We start from the raw sequence: 7,992 nt of genomic DNA, 5'->3' as shown, positions 1-7,992 counted from the left end.
AGATGGTGCCTGGCTATCAAAAAGAATAGAGTCTGGGGTCTTAAAGACTTGTATTCAAGCAAACAGCCATCTAAATGAGGCATCAGCTAAATTCACATCAAAGAAGCACACCAGCCTGTGTGATCCAAGGATGACAAATAACAAAATCCAAATATGAAGGAAAGAAAGGTATCAGAGCTTAAATTGTGTACACTCAATTTGAAGAAGGCATGGATAACACTGGGAGCCCCAAATCCATCAGCAGCCTCCCTCCATGGATTGAGCTTATGCTGGATCCCCTCTGAGAATTATCAGGGGATGGAAATAAGCTTGCTACCGGACAGCTATGATTGTAATCTAGATGGTGGTGGATGGAACTAGATTGCAATATGATACCTGCTCATGTGATCTCCCTCATGACTCATTTTGGATTTCTTCTATTTTTAAATATTTCTTGCTTTTTTTCCTCTACAGATTTTTTCCTCTGGTATATTTTAATATTGCTGGTAATCCTTCCTGCCTTTTTTAATAGATTTACTGTCTTGGGATTTGTGTGTATGTTTGTATGTTTTCTAGTTTATGAAGCACAAGAGGGTCAGATGTATAGAAACAATCGTTGGTGTACTAGGAGTGAGGGAGAGGAAGTTGGAGGGAAATGGGAAGCAAATAATGAATACAGAAGGGTGGAGGATGTTCCAGAACTGATTGTGGTGATGTATGTGCAACTTTTTAAATATGACTGAAATATGGAAATGCATGATACATGAATTATACTTCAATAAAACTATGGAGGCAGAGAAAGAAACAGGATAAGCAAAATTAAAAAAAGGTTTCCACTCAGTTGCTAATAATGTTATGAGAATAATGTAATTTAATATAGGAAGCTTTTACAAAACAACTTTGTTGTTATTATTGTTGTTAGGTGCGGTCAGGTCAGTTTGGACTCAGGGAGACCCTACGTACAATGGAAACACTGCCAGGTCCTGGGACGTCCTCGCACTTGTTCCTATGCTTGTCTGGCAGCCAATATGGCAATCACCTGGGTGAGGAGGGCCTTCGTCTCTGTCACTGCCCCTCTACCAAACAAGATGTCCTTCTCCGGGGACTGGTCTCTTCTGACAACATGTCCAAAGTGTGTAAGACAAAGTTTTGTCCTCCTTACTCTAAGCAGCGCTCTGGCTATACTTCCAAGACGGACTCGTTGGTGCTTTTAGCTCTCCGTGGCACTGTCAGTCTTCTTCTCCAGCACCGCCATTCAAATGCATCAGCTCTTCTTGGTCTGCCTTATTCAATGTCCAACTTGAACGTGCACATGAGGCCATGGAAAATACCAAGGCTCGGGTCTGGTGAACCTTAGTTCTTGAAGTAACATCCCTGTTTTTCAACACATTAAAGAGGCTTGGTTTGGTTTTACGATGCACAATATCTCAGTAATTCCACTTTAACTATATGAAGTCTTCCCATTGACTGTTATTCCGTATTGAAATTAAATCTCTGCTGTTAACAATAACAAGAAGAAGTGTGTTTAGGGCTTTTTTTGGTGGTGGTGGCGGGGGTGTTTTCTAAGAAAATAATCTTTAACTGCATCACACTTCCCATACCCATCCGCCTTGCTGAATGATGTGTTCCGCTGTATGGTCCTCAGCTACGTCATGCCAAATTGTAGCAGTGCACTCAAGGGCTCGGGACCACATCCCGCCAGCTGCAAAATCATTTGCCGCAGCAAAACCAGAGGCACCAAAATCTGATTCCACCCATTGCCATGAACTGTGGTCTCCCGTGTACCTTACCGAATGCCCGGTGTGTCGCTGGCTGGCTCCGGACCGCGTGCAAACGCTCTCTGCAGAGGCTCTTTCAATTCAGAGGCGCTTCTCCACGAGGCGCCTCGCAGTATTCTCTTGAGCTTTGTGGGTTTGCAGGGCTGAACACTGGGGAGTGTGCCGATCAAAGCCTGAGTTGGTCAAGGCTTCAGAAATATATTTGTCCAAAGATGTCGGCTCTCTTTCAATTTCAGTTTTAAATTTTAATAGGTCTTCTTGATCCAAAGTTTGTGAAACGATATCTCGTGGAAGCTCTTGGGGTGAGGAAAGATTCTGCTCCGGCAGGTGCCCCAGAGAGAGGAGTCCCAAGAAACGGAAAACATAGAGCAGTTTGTTTCATCGTGAAATTCTAGAGGGACCGCTGTAGAGGGCGCCATTGAGCGACTGGCAGAACTCCACAGGGGTCTACTCACAGATGTTGAACCTAGCCCTGGAATTCGTCCCAGAAGAGGTCAAACAGAGCCCCCCTACCCCCACCTACACCCATGCCCCACCCCAGCAGTGGTGCCTGCTTTGAGACCCAGTGTCCCAATCTACTGTCGTCGCCATGATGGAGGGCCCGGGGTTTGGTACAGCAGATGTACCCAGTGTAACGTGTCGTTTGATGTCTTGGCTGCTGTTTCCATGAGCATTGGTTGTAGATCCAATCAAGACAAAATTCTTCACAACTTCAATCTTTTCTCCGCTTCTCATGATGTTCATTAACTCTTGGTCCAGTTGTGAGGATTTTTGCTTGCTTGACATTGAGTTGTAATCCATACTGAAGGCTGCAATCCTTGATCTTCACCAGCAAGTGCTTCAAGCCCTCTTCGCTTTCAGCAAGCAAAGTGGTGGCATCTGCCTATCACAGATTGTTAACAAGCTTTCCCCCAATCCTGAGGCCACATTCTTCTTCGTATCATCCAATTTCTCTGATCATATTCTCAACAATATATTGTTGGTATTCATATAATCTATGACATGTTAAGTGTAAGCAATTTACAACTCTATCACAAATTACGCTGAGGCTGAGATTGAAATGGATAATAAGCCTACCTTCTGTGTGATTTGGTAGGGGAGGAAGTCTGTAAGCCCAACCACAGGCATGCCCGTGAGTTCTGTGCTAAACACTTTCGTGCCTTTGATGACACTTATGTCTCTCAGCCAGTGGCAGAGGCTTGACTTCCTGTTGAGACAGAAAGCTCTGCTGGGTAAGAGGTCGTCTTTTCACAAAAAGTGAGGAATCGAAGTGGTTTTAGCTAAAGAAACATATGGCTCATCTACATATATGCATACACCTATAGAGAGTTTATTTTAAGAAATTTGTTCATGTGATTGTGGGGGCTGACAAATGCAAAATCTGTTAATCAAGTAGGTGTGAGCCCAAAGATTCTGAGCACAGAGAATAAGTTTTTGGTCCCCAGATTTGTAAGAGGAAGAGTGAAGAGTGCCAAGTACTGGCAAAATCTCTATTTATAGTCTGGAGGCAGAACACACCCGAGACAACCTCTGTTTGCTGCTCGGGACTTCACCTAACTGCCTAAGACCCACCCATATTATGGACTTCACTTAAGAATAACAGGCTTAATCACAGGTAACCACTTCATGACAACATCTAGACAAGGGATTGACCAAACAACTGGTCAATATAATCCAGCTAAATTAACATGTAAAATTAACCAACTCAGAAAGCCAAAGTCAGATGGGAAAATGGTGCCCAGAGAGGGGAGAAGCCAACAACAGCAACTGATTTCGCACAAAGCACTTTATAGTTTACAAAGCACATCACCACGTCCTTTGATTCTCCATGACAATTCTACCGGGTACATGGTGGTATATTGGTACCCTTAGGATTATATGTAAGCAAAATGATCCGCCACAATGTTACATTACAGATCAGCAAAATAAAGTTCAAATTCACCCAGTTAGGACTTGGAGATGAGTATTTCATCAACCTGAGGACATCTGAGTTCAACTCACAGCATCTCCATAATGTGGAGGAAATGAACAAGCTGCTCCACAAACATGCCAAGGACCAACCTGAAGCTAGATTTTTCCAGGAAGTCTTCGAATAAAGCTTATTCCAAACCCTCAGAATACTTTGCTACCAAAGCTGTCACTTGCGTGGCACCAGGCAGAGGGTTGGCTCATCTGCAGACAGCAACGCAATACCAGGCCCTCTGTCATTGATTCTCATTTTGGGTCAGTCTATTCACTGACCAAGTATGTTCCATGGTTACATTCACATGAAAAGTAAACATGTATGCATCCTTTATCTCCTCATTTCTTCATGGAGAAGTCCTGTCTGTACTTAGAAGAGAGATTTTCATTGGCATGATTTATCTGTTCCACTTGACGCTGAATTATACTTAAGAAATAAGAACTAACAAAATACAGTGTTTGGGGGGTTTGCAAGAATATTGACTAAAGGCATAGAATCTCAAGCTAGAGTTTTAATTTTGTTTTTTAATGGGCTCAAACATAAGAATAATTGTGAGGATGGTACAGGACAGGGCAATGTTTTGTTCTGTGTACGTAAGGTCCCTATGAGTCAGGACAAATGGATGGCACCTAACAACAGCAATGACTAAAGGGGACCAGATAGTCAAGGAAAAATACCTAGTTTGAGCTTCTTGACCACCACCACCGATGCCATCTGGGATGTGGTTATGATGGTTGGCAGGTTCAAAATGTGCTAGTTGGGTAGGTGACAGACTAGCAACTCCTAGCCCAGAGCATCATCGGCCGACGCACAGGAAAAGCTCACACAGGACCTGTGTGGACGAGCCCACACCCACGTTCTGTTCTGGAGATGGTAGAAGGGTTTCCTTCCCTGTGCCAGTTCCACCTTCGTCTTCAAACCACTGTGTTGAGAACGATTCTGACGATCAGAAGCAGGGAGCAGATTTGACTATCACGGTAATTCCTCATTTTCTTGTCCTCTCAACCCACTTAGCTCATGCTTAGCCCCTTCACATAGGCAACCTCATCGTAATTCAATGCTAGACTTCATAAGGAAGTACAAAGTTAAACTTTTGAGCAGAGGATAACTTTGGAATCAAAGAGATTTTTGCATTGGCCTCTTAGCTCCTTTATTTGCTACCTGTAGGACCTTGGAGAAGTTCCCTGACCTCGGTGACCCATGTTTTCTCCTCGGGATTGTTTTTCCTGCCTATGTTACATAGATAGACATCGGGAAGGGGGGGAAATGAATGTTTTCTGATCAAGTCTGATGAGGTGCCAAGCTCTGCCCCTAAAGCTATACCCTGGGGACTTCATTGCTTTGCTCCCTTGCTGCTCTGTTGCACCCCCTTAGTGTTTCACCCTGATGGGGGGTGGAGGGTCAGATCGGGCTTCTTCACATATTTTGAGAGGCAGCCAGGGCCATGGTAAAGAGAATGCAGCATGACTATCTCAACCCCTATAAGCACGACCTTGTAGTTAAGAATCAGGAGTAGGGTCTGGGAGGCTGGCCCCAGCACCATAAATTAAGTGGATTCCTGCCCCTCCCCCGAAAAGAATTTTTTCCAAAGGACGACATTGACTCTGCAGCTCTGGGAGATGGACATATTTGATCAGAGCACACGGGAGCAGATGAAGGGGCAGGAGGAGAGAGTGGAGCACAGCCTGGCCCACCAGGCCGTGATGATGATGTTCCTGAGTAGAGCAGCCAGTCCACAGAGAGAACAACATGGCTGGCCCCACTATGAGACATGATGCCCCTCAGTGACTAAGGGCGATACAGGGGACAGCACCGGAGACACAGTGTGGGAATTGCACCTGACCTGATCCCACCACACCGAGGCAAATCACTGGGGGAGTGCAGCGGAACAGCAAGGGAATGGAGTGGCAAGGTCCCCAGGGAATGCTGAAAGTGGACTTCGGGGCCAGGGCGTGGTGCCCCAACAGACTGGACTGGAAAACGCTCCTAAGGGCCAGCAAACGATCCCTGAACTAACTACAAGCTTTTCTCTTGTGAACTGTTTTATTCTGTTCTTTGTCAGTGGTTTGTTTTTGTTGTTTTGTTGTCTGGTTGTATACTGTTGCTTTGTTTTCCTCTGTCTAGTTTTCATGCATGTCAGTGACTCCACAGGTCTGTCTGAATAGGACAGGCTGGATGAACTATCTGGATGAAAAACAACGGGACCGACAGTTTTGGGGGGACTTGGGGTGGGGGGGTAGGGGGGGGTAAGGAAGTGGTGTTAACAAACCCAGGGACAAGGGAAAAACATGGGACCCCAAATGGTAGAGAAGTGGGAGTGGCAGGCCTGCTGGGAAAGATCAAGGGTAAGGTTGCTTAGAGAAGAGGTATACTCTAGCCCAGGTGGCGATGAAGCATGGTAGTAGGGCAGGAGGAAAGTCAAGGGAGATGGAGGAAAGAGCTAGGAGTCAAAGGGCATTCATGGAGGTCTAGACAAAGACATGTACATGCAAATATATATAGGAGGATGGGGAAATAGATCTATGTGTCTATATTTATAGGTCAAGTATTAAGGTGGCGGAAGGACCTTGGGCCTCTACTCAAACACTCCCTCAATGCATGAATACCTTCTTTTATTAAATTGGAACTCTATGATGCTCACTCTCCCGACACAACGGCTGGAGCCAAAGTGTGTGAACAAGTAAATGTGGTGAAGAAAGCTGATGGTGCCCGGCTATCAAAAGAGATAGTGACTGGGGTCTTAAAGGCTTGAAGATAAACAAGCGGCCACCTAGCTCAGAAGCAACAAAGTCCACATGGAAGAACACACCAGCCTGAGTGAGCGAGTGGTCCCAAAGGGATCAGTTACCAGGCATCAAAGAACAAAAAATCATATCATTGACTGCACACCTCCATGATAGGATCGCTGAAGACAAATGGGTGCATAAGCAAATGTGGTGAAGAAAGCTGATGGTGCCCGGCTATCAAAAGAGATAGTGTCTGGGGTCTTAAAGGCTTGAAGGTGAACAAGCGGCCATCTAGCTCAGAAGCAAATAAGCCCACATGGAAGAAGCACACCGGCCAGTGCGATCACGAGGTGCCCAAGGGACCAGGTATAAGGCATCATGCAAAAAAAAAAAAGATATAAGTGTGTGTATGTATGTGTATATATGTGTATATGTATATATGTATGTATATATGTATATATATCATATTAAATGAAGGGGGAAGTGCAGAGTGGAGACCCAAGGCCCAAGTGTCGACCAATGGAGATCCCCTCATAGAGCGGTTTAGGAGAGGAGATGGGTTAATTAGGGTGTGAGGTAGTATCGATGAAGAACACAGCTTTCCCCCGGATCCTGGATGCTTCCTCCCCCCAACTACCATGATCCGAATTCTACCTTGCAGGGCTGGATAGGACAGAGGCTGTACACTGGTGCATATGAGGGTTGGAGGTACAGGGAATCCAGGGTGGATGATACCTTCAGGACCAAGGGTGTGAGGGACGATGCTGGGAGAGTGGAGGGTGAGTGGGTTGGAAAGGGGGAACTGATTACAAGGATCCACATGTGACCTCTTCCCTGGGAGAGGGACAGCAGAGAAGGGGGGAAGGGAGACTCCGGATAGGGCAAGATATGACAAAACAACGATGTATAAATTACCAAGGGCATATGAGGGAGGGGGGAAGGGGGAGGGAGGAGGGGAAAAAAAAGAGGACCTGATGCAAGGGGCTTAAGTGGAGAGCAAATGCCTTGAGAATGATTGGGGCAGGGAATGTATGGATGTGCTTTATACAATTGATGTATGTATATGTATGGATTGTGGTAAGAGTTGTATGAGTCCCTAATAAAATGTAAAAGAAGAAAAGAGAAAAAAATGAAAAAAAAAAAGAATCAGGAGTAGAACTGCACTAAAAAGACCTGCAAGGTTGTGGTTGCCCAAAGGGAAGACAGGTGTGGCTTACCTATTAAAAAGGGGAAACCCATTGGCAGAAAAATTGATACACATCTCTACTACACTGGTCAAGATGTCTTCATAACAGCGTATTGTACACAGATTTTCTGTTGTTAAAGTTACTTCACAGGCATAATCTTCACAGCTCCTCGCTGCTGATCAAACACACATTACGGAAAACAAAACTGACCCTCTGCATTCTAATCTGCTGGGTGGTGAGGTCCCAATGAAAGTGGGGGTTCTCGGTGACGCACCACTACTTCTCCTGGGAAGAGCGGTGTACCTCCAATTGACCTAGGTCATCCGCCATGTTTTCTAGTAACGATTCCTGCCCAGTGT

At 45.3% G+C, this 7,992-nt stretch overlaps 1 pseudogene; it reads right to left on the bottom strand.

The window, feature by feature from the left end:
- Positions 1-1,565: 1,565 nt before the first annotated feature.
- On the bottom strand, positions 1,566-2,176 carry LOC142440180 (bcl-2-like protein 13 pseudogene; annotated as a pseudogene).
- Positions 2,177-7,992: the final 5,816 nt, after the last annotated feature.

Source organism: Tenrec ecaudatus, chromosome 2, assembly GCF_050624435.1.
Source record: "Tenrec ecaudatus isolate mTenEca1 chromosome 2, mTenEca1.hap1, whole genome shotgun sequence".
Taxonomy (NCBI): Eukaryota; Metazoa; Chordata; class Mammalia; order Afrosoricida; family Tenrecidae; genus Tenrec; species Tenrec ecaudatus.
Note: the sequence above shows the minus strand (reverse complement) of the source record. Positions and strands in the feature narration are given on the sequence as shown.